Raw genomic sequence first — 15,319 nt, 5'->3', positions numbered from 1 at the left:
TACTTTCCTCACACTATTTGAAAATGAAACATCTTACTTATTGTTGAAAGAATTTTTGAGAAATATCTGAGGTTTTCAAACTTAATCGTATTTTTGACAATTTCGGTAAAAGTTTTGGATTTTTACTGAGATACTTGAAAAGCATGCCTATTTTTTTGTTCTGTGAACGAGTTGAGCATTTTATTTCTGAGATACTTCTTTTACTACTTGTACTATGTCGTTATGAATTTTTACGGAATATTGGTATTGGACCCGACCTTTGTGTTAGCTCGTAGTGACCTTCAACCTAAGGTTAGTTTTGTTACTTACTGAGTACATGGGGTCGGTTGTACTGATTATACTATACTTCTGCACCTTGCGTGTAGATGTTGACTGATGATGTTGCTGTGATCGACGGGAGCTGGGATTGAAGATGTAACTGTGTTCCTGTTGTAGCTGCCTCTTGTTCATGGTAGCCTTAGATTCTTAGAACTCTGTTTATGTACTTTTCAAATAGAAGATGTATTTACTTCCTATCAGCTTTGTAAATTCTATTCTTAGAAGCTCATTATTTGTACTACCAGTCCTTAGAAAATATATAAGATTCACTAAATTACTTTTGTTTAATTGTCTTGTTAATATTATTAGAATTGGATAAATATTAATTGACTTACCTAGTAGGTTAGGTCAGATGTCATCACAACTAGTGAATTTGGGATCATGATAGTCTCTTTAGCCTTTCAAATTTTGTTTACAATAGGAGTCACTTTGACAAATAAAGAATGTAGTAAATAGTTTTTTTTCTTTCAAATTTATCCTTGCCCTAATTAATGAACTAAAAAAATTGAGAAGAGATAAAGTATATTTGAAGAGATATATAAAGGGCAACTTAATCAAATAACTCTATAATAGACGTTAATTGATAAATAATTTTCTTAGCATGTTAACACCTTAAAGAAAAATAATATAGAAAGGATATACTCCCTTCGTTCATTTTTACTTGACAAGTTTTGACTTTTCACGCCCATTAAAAAATAATAAATGAAGTGCATAATTTACTATGATACCCATAGTAATTGGCGCATATTTTATTAGATTTGAGAAAATAATTTGAAATAAGTAATAAATATTGTGGGTATAATAGAAAAAAAAATTATTTTCTCTTGATATACGTAAAATGACAAGTAAAAATAAAAATTTATTTTTGGTATACATGTCAAGTGAACAGAGGAGTAGTAAGGAAGTATATGACTTTTAGTGCACTGCCAAGTCCCAACAAAGTGCATTAATAAATAGAAAATTAGCATAAGAATGAGGGATCCTAATGACAGTGAAGATAAGTGATAATTACAGATTAAGCAAAGGTATTAAGCACCACAAAAGTCTAATAATCACCTTCATTGACTGTGCTCATTAAATATCAAATGGGGTGTTAATATATATCTCTCTACTATTGATCCACAATTGTGACATGAGAATATATATAATATATACATTGGTGTAAACAAATCTGAACATCGCTAAAACACCTGTCACGTAGGGTAAAGGAAAAGACTCCAATATTAGAAACTAAGAAAGCGAAAGAAAACCAACAACTCCCATTTTGAATATCAATTTTAGCCACCAATCATTCAGTTTCATTCATGTTTAATCTTTTTTTCATAGTTTGGTGCCTTGATCTTGTTTCCGTACGGACAAAGATTTATAGACACGTTCGCAATAGCTACTCGGGAGTGACACGTCTATACTGTCACGTGCATATTCATAATTTAAAGTTTATGAGTTCTTATAATATCTCAAGTTATTCACAATTAACTATTTATAGATATTTAATGAATTTCTTAATATATATACGGGGTCTGAACAAAAACTATCGAATTCGCTTGAACCATAGCTTCTTAGTAATTGATTATTATGAGCAGCGGAAGCAATCCCAGTATCAAAATTACATGTAATCTAGACATGTCACGACCCAATTTTAATTACAGGCCGTGATGGTGCCAACCACCGTTGTTAGGCAATCCAACACTGATCAAACTAGTGGTTTCCCGTTTAAATAAATTACTAAGTGGATTGCACGTCCTCACTTGTTAAAAGATTTAGAAATTTGCAAACGCAACATAATTAAACAGAAGCAAGTGAGTACAAATCAAAATCATGTAAACAAACCCCAAAATCATAAGTCTACTAGTGTGTGTGCCAAGACTTGGTGTCACAAGTATGTGGGGGTTCTAGTAGAATATACAAAAGAATACTAGTCTATTGTCTGAAAGGAAATAGACAGAAAAATATAACATAAAGAAGACTCCAGCTGCTGCAGAACGGCTCAGAAGGCAGCTCACCGTGAAGTCTCAAAATGGGGATCAAATCTGCGCGTCGGACTGTTGACCAGATGCACCTGCCTCAAATCCTGTACAATTAAGTACAGAAGTGTAGAGTGAGTACATAAAAATATGTACCTAGTAAGTATCTAGTTTAACTTCGAAGAAGTAGTGACGAAGGGTCGACTTCGACACTTACTAAGGGCCAGCAATATAAAAATATGAAATTTTAATTAAGCATGATATATAAAGATAACAATAAAACTCAGAACAATAAAACTCAGAACAAGAAATAACTGAACAATTCTTTCATCATATTTAAGAACCCAAAACACTTCCTTCATTTAAAACAAATGATCTCTTAAACAATGAATTTATACAAGTTACAAAAAGGACTTCCAATTCTATTATCACACACGAATTTCACCGAGGACATTCGGTCTGATCCAATATAAATGTAAATTGTGCACTACTGAAGGTCGAACGGCGCAAACTATGGATGCATCTAATTACCCTGCTCGCGAATTATACATGCGACGCGGTCAAATATAAATTTATCAATAAATCATAATCCTTTCTTGATTCTTTTCAAAATAAAGACAATTCAACTTGAAGATTTAAATCCTTGAAAATCCTCAACTTAATTCTATTTGTTACAATTAACAAATATAATCAAATAACGGTGTGCATAAAGCATGGTGTAAACCTAAAACTACCCGGACATAAACATGAATAATAGCTACGTACGGACTCTCGTCTCTTCGTGCATACGTAGCCCCAACAAATAATGGCACATTTTAATTAGGTTCACCTATGGGGTAAATTTCCGCTTACAAGATTAGAAAAGAGACTTACCTCGTCTCAAAGCCAACTTCCAAACTCAAGAATGCGCTCAAACCCTCAAATCGGAGCCGAACAATCCAAAACTATTCGAATAGTGTAAAAACTAATCAATATATATTCAAAAGTTTATATTCTAACTATTTAAGTGATTACCCAACCCTAAATGTAAGGTTTCTAAAATTCACCCCTGGTCCCACATGCTCGGATTTCGAAAATTTTCGAAGAAAGTTATCACCCATAATCTTAGGACCATAAATATATGATTTTCACTAAGTTTCATAATCATTTTCGTGGTAAAATCTTATTTTTTTTATCAAAACCCTAGGTCTTCACCTAAACCCATGATTTCTACCAATTTACATATTATAATCTACCCATAAATCATGTATTTAACTCACATTGTGTCGGAATTACTTACCTCAAAGTGTTAGGTGAAATCCCCTCTCTAAGAGCTCCAAGAATCGCCCCAAAATGTAATAAATGAGCTCAAAAGTGTCTAAGTCCCATATTACATGATGTTCTGCCCTTTGCGATTTTCGCACCTGCAGTCATAGGGCCACATCCGCGGACTCACACCTGGGGCAAGACCTTCGCAGGTGCGCCTTTTCCTAACCTTGCCGGGCTCCGCATCTGCGAGCCCTTTCCTCTCCTACGACCATAGTGTTCGCACCTATGGTCTTGCAGGTGCGTAAATTCCTCCGCACCTACGGTGCCTGGGCTCCCTTCGCCTTTCCACTTCCGCGGCTTATGGCTCGCATCTACGCTTGGCCAAGTGCAGGTGCGATTATGACAGATCTGGGGAGCTTTAGCTCTTGCTCCAAGTTTCCAACTTGGTCTGACCCTCGTCCGATTGACACACGGGGTCCCCACCCGAACATGTCAACAAGTTTGGAATTATAAAACGGACTCGCTCGAACTCTCGAAACACCTGTAACAATATTAAAACCAATTGAATCAAACTTAAGAACTTCAAGTTCTTCAATTTACATCAATGTACCTAAACTACTCGGAGTGACACCAAATTTTGCATACAAGTCTTAAATGAAATTACGGAACTATTCTCGGTCTCGAAATTCTATTTTGGCCTCGATATCATCAAAACCTGTTCCAAACCAAAATTAAAGAACTTCTAAAACCTTCAAGAACCAACTTTTGCTATTTGGCGCCAAAACATTCCCGCGTCATCTAAAACACGATCTGAACATATGCCCATGTCCGATATCATCATACAAACCTATTATAACCGTCAAATCCCGATTCTGAGGTCGTTTACACAAAATGTTGACCGAAGTCAAACTTGGCCTTTTAAGCCAACCTTAAGGAACCAAGTGTTCCGATTTCAACCCGAACTCTTCCAAATACCGAAATAACCATCCCCGCAAGTCATAAATCAATAAAAGCAAGTATGAGAAGTCTTATTTAGGGGAATGGATTCTAGAAAGTAAAACGACCAGTCGGGTCGTTACATTCTCCACCTCATAAACAAATGTTCGTCCTCGAATGGGGTTTAGATTCATACCTGAAGTGCTGAATAACTATGAATATCTGCTCCGCATGTCCTCCTCGACTGGTTGGCCCTTCCACTAGACTTTCACCATGGAAATCCTCTTGGATCTCAACTGGCGATCTTGTCTAGCAACAATGGTCACTGGCTTCTCCTTATAACCCAAGCTCTTATCTAGCTGAATAATGTTGAAGTCTAACACATGTGACAAGTCGGTGTGATACCTCCGAAGCATAGACACGTGAAAAATCAGATGAACCCCTGATAGGCTGGGAGGTAAAGCAAGCTCATAAGCAACCTCCCAATCCGTCTCAACACCTCAAATGGGCCTATAAACCTTGGGCTAAGCTTGCCCTTCTTTCCGAATCTCATAATTCCCTTCATTGGTGAGACCTTCAAGAGAACCTTCTCGCCTACCATAAATGATACATCACGTGCCTTTTGATCCGAGTAACTCTTCTGTCTGGACTATGTTGTGTGACGTCGCTCCTGAATCAACTTTACCTTTTCTAAGGCATCCTTCACCAAATCAGTACCATATAACTTAGCCTCTTCGGGCTCAAACCACCCGATGGGAGAACGACATCGCCAACCATATAAGGCCTCAAATGGAGCCATCTCGATGCTGGACTGATAACTGTTGTTGTAAGCAAACTCAGCTATAGGAAAGAACTGATCCCACTGTCCCCAAAGTCAATCACACATGCTCTGAGCATGTCCTCTAAGATCTAAACTGTCAGCTCTGACTGCCCGTTAGTTTATGGATGGAACGCAGTGTTGAGCTCTACACGGGTCCCCAACTCACTCTGTATGGCTCTTAAGAAATGCGAAGTGAACTGAGGGCGCCTATCTGATATGATGGAAACAGGCACCCCGTGCAACCGAACTATCTCTCGATTATAAATCTGGGCCAACCTCTTTGAAGTATAAGTAGTTACAATCGGAATGAAGTGTGTCAACTTGGTCAGCCTGTCGACAATGACCCATACTGCATCAAACTTCCGCAAAGTCCGCAGCAACCCAACTACGAAGTCCATAGTAATGTGCTCCCATTTCTACTCTGGTATAGTCATCTGATGGAGTAGGCCACCTGGCCTCTGGTGCTCATACTTAACCTACTGACAATTTAGGCACCTAGCTACATACTCAACTATGTCTTTCTTTATCCGTCGCCACCAATAATATTGTCCCAGGTCACGATACATCTTCGTAGCACCTGGATGAATGGAATACCGAGAACTGTGTGCCTCTTCTAGAATCTTCCCTCTCAAGCCACCGACATTAGGAACACATAGACGACCCTGGAGTCGTAGAACACTATTCTCGCCGATAGAAACCTCCTTGTCACTACCCTATAGTACCTTCTCTCTGAGAACTGCCAAGTGCGGATCATCAAATTGTCGAGCCTTCATCTGCTCCAATAGTGAAGACTGAGCAACAACACATGCGTGAACCCTGATGGGCTCTGACATATCCAATCTCACAAGTCTGTTAGCCAAGGACTGAATGTCCAAGGCTAGTGGCCTTTCCTATGCTAAAATGAATGCCAAGCTACCCATACTCTCTGCCTTTCTGCTCAAGGCATCCGCGACTACATTCGCCTTGCCTGAATGGTAAAGAATAGTGATGTTATAATCCTTCAGTGACTCGAGCCATCCACGCTGCCTTAAATTGAGATCCCATTGCTTGAACAAATGCTGTAAGATTTGATGATCGATGTAAACCTCACATGACACCCCATAAAGATAATGCCTCCAGATCTTAAGATCATGAACAATCGCGGCTAACCCTAGATCGTGAATAAGGTAATTCTTCTCATGGATCTTCAGCTGACGTGAAGCATATGCAATAACTCGCCCCTCTTGCATCAATACACAACCCAAACCAACGCATGAAGCGTTGCAATACACCGTATACATCCCTAAATAAGAAGGCAACATTAGAATCGATGTTGTAGTCAAAGTTGTCTTGAGCTTCTGAAAGCTCGCCTCACAGTCATCGGACCAACGGAACTGAGCACCCTTTTGGGTCAATCTAGTTAGAGGTGCTGCAATGGATGAAAAAGCCTGCACAAACCGGTGATAATAACCTACTAACGCAAGGAAATTCCTGATCTCAGTCACTAAAGTAGGACGAGACCAACTCTGAACTCCCTCAATCTTTTTGGGATCCACCTTAATACCCTCGCCTGATACAATATGCCCCAAGAATGCTGCAAACTCTAGCCAAAACTCACACTTGGAGAACTTGGCATACAACTTCTGTTCTCGCAATGTCTGAAGCACCACTCTTAAATGTTGCTCATGCTCCCCCAGGCTATGTGAGTAGATCAGAATGTCATCAATGAAGACAGTGACGAACAAATCAATATAAGGCCTGAACACCCTGTTCACTAAATCCATAAACGTTGTTGGGGCATTAGTCAAGCCGAAGGACATCACCAGAAACTCATAATGGCCATATCTAGTATGGAAAACAGTCTTCGGAACATCTGAGTCCCAAATCTTCAGCTGATGGCACCCTGACCTCAAGTCGATCTTAGAGAATACCCTAGCACCCTGCAACTGGTCAAACAAATCATCGATACATGACAATAGGTACTTGTTCTTGATGGTAACTTTGTTCAACTGGCGGTAATCAATGCACATCCGCATAGTCCCATCTTTCTTTTTCATAGATAACACTGGTTCACCCCAAAGTGATACACTTGGTCTCACAAACCCCTTTGCTAACAACTCCTCAAGTTGCTCCTTCAACTCCTTCAACACTTTTGGAGCCATACGGTATAGTGGGATAGATATAGGCTGGGTACCTGGAGCCAAATCAATACAGAAACAAATATCACAATCTAGTGGCATGCCTGGAAGGTCAGAAGGAAACATATCGGCGAACGCTCAGACTACTGGCACTGAATCAATCGTCGAAGACTCTACGGTGGTATCCCAAGCATAGTCTAGATAAGCCAACAACCCTTCTCGACCATATGTCGAGCCTTCAAAAAAGAGATGACCTGACTAGCTGTACTAATAGAGAAACCCTTCCATTCCAATCTCGGTAACTCTGGTATCGCTAAGGTAATAGTCTTGGCATCGCAATCAAGGACGGCGTGGTATGGGGACAACCAATCCATGCCTAGGAGGACCTCAAAGTCGATAATATCAGGAGATATGCTCTAGTCTCGTAACTACAGAATGCGACCACACAGGACTGATAGATCAGATCCACAACCATAGAGTTGCCCACTGGAGTGGACACATAAATAGGAGTACCCAAGGACTCACGAGAAATATCCAAGAAATGAGAAAACAGAGATGATACATATGAATAGATAGACCTAGGATCAAATAATACTGAAGCATCCCTACCGCAGACAGAAATAATACTTGTGATCACGACATCTGAGGCCATTACATCTGGTCTGGCCAGAAAAGCATAGAATCTAGTTGGAGCGTCGGCTGGCTGGCCTCCACCTAACTGAACAATAGTTGGCTGACCTCCCCCTTCTTGGCCTCCACCTGTAAGACGGCCCCTACCCGTCTGTCCCACACCTTTGGGCATAAGGACAGCTGGTGCTGCAATCTTAGGCTGATGACCCTACTGTACTGCCTTGCCCCAAAGTCTGGGACAGGTTCTCTTCATGTGACCCGGATCTCCACACTCGTAACAACCTATCGGTACTATAGACTACTGCCCTGAAGTCTAACCCTGATGGCCTGAATACCCACTAGAAGAACCATGAATGGCTGGTGGGCGGTATGAACTCTCTGGCATGGCACTAAATAGGCACTAGAAGAACCCTAATGAGCTGGTGGGCGAAAAGAACTCTCGTACATAGCACTGAAATAGGGTCGTGTTGGAGCACCCCGAGGAGGTGGTGGTGCTGGATATGTGGGCCTCCTAGGCTGACCCATCCCAAACTGACCTATGCCCCTAGCCGGGGCACCTCTAAACTCTCTAGATAATTGGACCCTTTTGTCCTGCTGCATTTTCTCTCTGCCCCTCTAGCGGTAGCCCTTAATCCTTCAAGCAATCTCCACCACTAGCTGATAATCAGTACACATCTCAACCTCCCGGGCCATACTAGCCCGAATACTGGAGTGCAACCCTACAACAAATCTCTGCACTCTCTATGCGTCCTTAGGAAGTATCATAAGTGCATGGCGAGACAACTAAGAAAATCTCGCCTCATAATTGGTCACGGACATCTGACCCTGCTCGAGCTGCTCGAACTAATATAACACCCTGTTAATTTGGCTTAGGTATGGACATGTTAAATGAATAGTAATAGACATGTAAAGTTCTATTGGTATGAGTATGGGTAGAAATAGTTGTTTTAGAATCAAGATAGAGAGTGAGGTGCATAAGATTCGACAAAATTGGCTAAGTTTACAAAAGGTCCTTCTTCCAGCAGAATTTAGTGAAAATATGTAAGGAATTTGGGAAAACTCAAAACAAGAAAGTTGTAGGCCTTTAAAATATATTTCTAAAGATATATTATGGAGCCCTAATGGATCTATGTGAAAAATTTTATGTGTGTTTTACAGAGCAGTGCGCTATATGCATGCCCAGGTGCGCATCCAGAGGGTCACGTGCGCAGCCGCACACTTGTGGCAGTGCTACTGCCATTTTGCGCGGTCAGGTGCGTAGTCAGGACTTTACGTGCATGGGGAAAGCACTTGGAGGTCATTTTAACCCTACTTCGTCCCCCACACCCCCAAAACACAAAAACTTGCTCTAGGAAGGGGAGCTCTCAAAAACCTAACTCCTTAAAGATCTCTCCACTATCCAAGGTAAGTTGTAATGGTGATTCTAAGTTAATTTCAATTTTCCAACATCTTATTAACATGATTAAACCCTCCATATCATTAGATATTCGATTGAGACATCATTGTTGAGAGAAGGAACCCTAGAACTCGAATTCAAGGGGATTGAACTTCAAAAAGGTAATGTCTTCGCCCTTTAATTGATTCTAGCATTGAATTAATGATTATAGACTCTAGTTCATGAGATATGAGTTGATGGGTTTGATAGAAAAACATGAACGAATTATAGGTTTGGGTTGTTGATTAGTTATTATTGGTTAAGGGTGTTGTTTACCTTATGGGTGATGAAGAATGATGTTGATTATAACTATTTGAGACTTTAGAATTTATCTAGGAGCAAGAGAATGGGTTGTTGGGTGTAACACCATTAATGTCACAACCCTAAAACCAACCGGTCGTGATGGCGCCTATCATGAAACTGGGCCAGCCAACACAACTCTCGAATTAACCATTAATCAATAAAAGTCATTTTTAAGTCTTTAATTATTAAAATATTTCATAATAACAGTTTAAATGAACAGTGCGGAATAAATACACAAGCCCGACATCAGGGTGTCACAAGCCACGAGCATCTACTAAGGTCTGAATATAACGAAGAGTCTAAAAATATCCTAAATACAATATAAAAAAGACAAGAGGGAGAAAAGCAGTGCTGCGAACGTCGGGCAGCTACCTTGCTAACTCCGATGACTCTGCCACTGAGAAATCAGCACCCGCTACCGGATTCAGAATTTCCTGAATCTGCACACAAGGTGCAGGGAGTAATGTGAGTACGCCAAATCAGTAAGTAATAAAAGTAAATGAAAGTTGAGCAGTAAGAAAATACGTAAACCACGTCAAAATGCTACAACAAATACATGATATTTCCAACACAGTACAGAAATCATTTCTTCGTAAATCATGCTCAGTTTCGGTAAAATCCTTTTAAAACAATTTTCAATAGTTTCAAACGAGTGATAAAACTGTGAGTAAACATGATAGAAATGTAAACTGCCCCTCGGGCAAAACATGTACCATAAATCGTCCCTTGGTCATAATATCAACAGAACAAGTCCCTCAGGCTACCTCACAATCACTCGTAATCAGCCTCTCGGGCTATATCACATCTCACGTTGGGTACCCGCGCTCACTAGGGGTGTACAAACTCCGAGAAGGCCCCCTTATGGCCCAAGCACAATAACAAGTCATCTAGTGGCATAATCAAACAGGCTCTCGGCATCATATCAAGCCATCTCATGGCATAACAAATCATTTCCTCGGCCTCATAATCATAAATCAGTATAATAATGCTGCGGTGCGCAGCCTGATCCCGTAGTATCCTCACAACACAGGCCCTCAGACTTACTCAGTCAGAATCTCACCAGCCACTCGGGCAACAGTAAAACATGATGCTCAGTCCAAAATATCATTTAAAATACCAAAAGCGAGTAAAAATGGCTGAGTTATGAAAATAGTAGAATATAGCATGACTGAGTACAAATATAAAGTCAAAATAGTGAGGAATAGTAGTGAAATTCCCCTAAGGGTCCAAGCAGTTGGCACGAGGCCCACATATGGCATTCAGCCTAAAACATGATGATAGCAAATAGTTTTAAATCAAATACGTGACTAAACAGTCATACGGGATGGACTAAGTCACAATCCCCAATGGTGCTTGACTCCACGCTCGTCATCTAGCGTGTGCGTCACCTCAAAGTAACACAATGATGTGAAGTCCAGGGTTTCATGCCCTCAGGACAGACATTTATAATCATTACTTACCTCTATCCGGTCCAAACTCTAGCTCGCGATGCCCTTGCCTCTCGTTTCGGTCTCCAAATGCTCCAAATCTAACCAAATACAGATTTACACCATCAAAATATGCTAAGGGAACAAAGCCCACTTGAAAATAACCAATTTACATAAATAAATCCCGAAATTGGCCAAACCTGACTCCCGGTCCCACGTCTCAGATTCAGATAAAAATCACAAAACTAGAATCCTTATACTCTCACGAGTTCATACATATCAAATACATCAAATCCGACCACAAATGACCCCTCACATCCCTAGATTTAGGTCTCCAATTTTTAAACCCTAACTTCCAATTTTGCTATTGATTTTCTCATATAATTCAAGCTTACAACCTTAAAAATCATCATAAAAACGAGCTTAGGAACTAAGGACATTACCTCAATGAATCTTTCTGAAAATCTCCCTTGAAATTGCCCCCAAAAGCTTCTTCCCAAATGAAATATTGAGAAAAATGGCCAAAAATCGCGAAGGGTGGAATTTATAGTTTCTGACCCAGCAAAACTGCACCTGCGGTTAAATGGTCACACTTGCAGACCCGCACCTGCGGTCCCAGGTGCGCACCTACAAAATTCACTTAAAACTCCATGTCCGCATCTGCGGAAAGAAATCCGCACCTACGAAATCGCAGGTGCAACCAGGACCTCGCTTCTACGGTCCCAGCCTGCCCCTCTCCTGGCCGCTTCTGCGGCTCCAAAATCCACTTCTGTGAGTCTGCACCTACGGTCCCCTAGCCGCAGGTGCGGTTATGATAGCAACAGAAAACTTCAGCTGCCAAACCCAACTCAAAATCACCCGTTAACCATTCGAAATCACCTCGAGGCCCTCGGGACCTCAACCAAAAGCATGAACAAGTCATATACCACTAACAAAATGTATGCCAATCTTAAAGCCACCTCAAACAATATCGAATCAACCAAATAACATCGGATTCAAGCCTAAGGTTCTAAGAATCTTCCGAATTCCACTTTTGATCAAAACGTCTACCAAAACTCGTCCGAATGACCTGAAATTTTGCACACAGGTCACAAATGACACAACAGACCTACTCTAACTTCCAGAATTCCATTCCGACCCCTATATCAAAATCTCACCTATCAACCGGAAAACACCAAAATTCCAATTCCGCCAATTCAAGCCTCAATCTACTCCGGACCTCCAAAACACATTCTGATCACGCTCTCTAAGTCCCAAATCACCTAACAGAGCTAACGAAATCATAAAAATTCCAATCCGAGATCATATGCTAACAAGTCAAAACTTGGTTAAACTTTTCAAATTTTAAGCTTCAAACTGAGAACTGTCCTTCCAAATCCATTCCGATTACCCTGAAAAACCAGAACCGACGATTTGCATAAGTCATAACACATCACACGGGGCTAGTCATGCCCGAGAACTGGCAAGCAAAGTACAAAAGCTCAAAACGACCGGTCGGGTCGTTACATCCTCCCCCACTTAAACATACGTTCATCCTGGAACGTGCCCAGTATTGTTCCAAAACCATCAAATCGCTGAGTAACATTACCATGCACATACCCGGGGGTGATACCACGTCACCCTATCTCGTATAGGTCTGATAACACAATGTAACTGAAATTTCACAATCCTACCTAGCCCATAAACCTTAGAACCACATCTCCACTTCTGAAATCATCTATAAGATCAGAATCTCACATATATACTCTGAATAAGTCCGAACAAGCTGTAACAAACTATATTTGTAACCCTAGATGCAATCACAAGATATACCGTATAAATCAGACACTTATAGTGATAACTTCAAATCACAGCAGTTGCTCAAAACAACCGAATACCAATAACAAATCTCTTATCAAACAAAGACTCATTCTAACACTTCCGTATACTGCCAATGATAAATGAAACACGTAAAAAGTCATACAATTCCTCAGATCAACCATCTGTGAAACCCCTTCTCCTTTGGCAAGGACCATAGCAAAATTTTGAGCCAAACATCGAGATTATCCTTCCAACACACTAAAACCGAATTCGTTTGTATTCATTCTAGATCCCAATGATCTCGTCTAATCCAACACAACTACTCTGGTGACATGACACATCAATACAATCTAAAGCCACAATTCGTGCAATCCGCGCACCAATAAGCAACAATCCAAACATACTCAAATCATGAAAAGGACTCAAATGAGAGAGCCGTACTGCAAGCTCACCAGTACACCACAACACATGCTAGGAACCCATCACACATCGTAGAAACAGAACACACGAATCCAACCCAAAGGGTCATACCTCCATATAACTTTGCTGCAATGCGCGACACTATCCGAATACCGGTCCACATGAAGCACCTCCAGTCACTATGCTCAAAATCGACAACCACGCGCAATTTGATATCTAGAACCAAAGCAAATCATCATGATCACGGCAAAGCAATTGACATAACATTACACAAACTCGAAAGGACACAACCAATACGCCATCCGCCGAGCAATACCCAATACTCTTCCCGCTCGAATTCCACTGAGAGGCCCTAATAAAACCGCACCACATGTGCTTATAACCAACAAATCTTAACTCTTCGCAACACGGAAAGACAACTCATAGATCTCCCCAGATCACTAATAAGCTTAATAACAATCGAATCAACACATCCTTCAACAATACAACTCGGAGCCAACCAAGTCGACTCGAGTTAGAACACACATCCATATTGGCCTACCAATGAACCCCTTAACAAGGAGTTCCTGAAGCTGCTCCTTTAACTCCTTTAACTCAGCCGGTGCCATACGGTACGGTGCCCGGCACCAAATCAATACCGAAATCAACATTCCTAGCCGACGACATGCCCATCAATAGGATCCGAAAAATCCCTCACCACCGGAACTGAATCAATGGTAGAAGTCTCTACACTGGCATCCATCACGAAGGCCAAATAAGAAGGACAGCCCTTCCTAGCCATCCGCTGGGTCTTCAAAAATGAAGCCACCCTACTGGGTACATAATCCGTCGAACCTCGTCACTCAATCCGCAAAATCCCCGGCATAGCCAATGCCGTCGCCTTAGTGCAACAACCTAGAATAACACGACATAGAGACAACCAGTCCATACTCAATATCACACCAAAATCTAGCATACTAAGCAATAAGGATCCACTCGAGCCTCCAAACCTCCAATAGTCACCACACCAAGCCGATACGCATGCCCCACAACCACAACATAACCTGTCTATGAGACGTTCCGGTCTCCGAGTCCATAAAGCACATGAATCTCCATATCCGATCCCAATTCCACCGTTCGAATGTACAACACACCTCCAATACCCAATCATCCCACGAGAGGTACTCCTATAATTCTTCTGTGCCACCAAGCAACCTCAAATATCAGTAGTCGATCCAACAAGAGAGTGCCGCAATACTAATGAAGTATCCTCAATTCGAATACATCACCCTTTCTAAAATGTATTCCCTCATCAAGCTACACCAATCAGCAATATCATTTGCCTAATCATCTGAAACCACCCATGTTGTCTAAGACTTTATGACCCTTTCTTTCATAACTGAACTGTGACCTTACACATGAAAATTTTAACCCTACACAACATACCACATATACCATGCCATAATATGATAAATATGAGAACTTTATAACCCCTTCCGAGCCACAAGCAGCTACGTACTTAACTAGTCAAGAACTTTCCATTGATCCTATCTAGAAGAAAATCACTACACATCCTATGTTTCTCACGCTCGTAGAAAATATACATCTCTAACCATGATAGAAACCATCAAGAACTCTCCGGATTCCATTTGCACAAAACTACACCTGTCAGGACTAAATCCTTCTAACTCAACCAAGCTACGCAGGCCACTAAAACAAGAGCATTGCCGCGAAACACCTGTAGAAACTCATCACCTTGTAGGCACCCAAAGAACTAATCATACCTATCACCATGTCGATCCAACCTACTACCAAGTTGTCCTCTCAAATATTCCCAAAAGCACCACATTCATAATACCTACCCTGAAGAGACTTCCTGTGAATCCAAAGTCATTACCTTCACCTTCCTGATACTGATATAT

The sequence above is a fragment of the Nicotiana tabacum genome, chromosome 5 (genome assembly GCF_000715075.1).
Source record: "Nicotiana tabacum cultivar K326 chromosome 5, ASM71507v2, whole genome shotgun sequence".
Lineage (NCBI taxonomy): Eukaryota > Viridiplantae > Streptophyta > Magnoliopsida > Solanales > Solanaceae > Nicotiana > Nicotiana tabacum.
The sequence above is the reverse complement of the archived record's forward strand: the minus strand, read 5'-3'. Positions refer to the sequence as shown.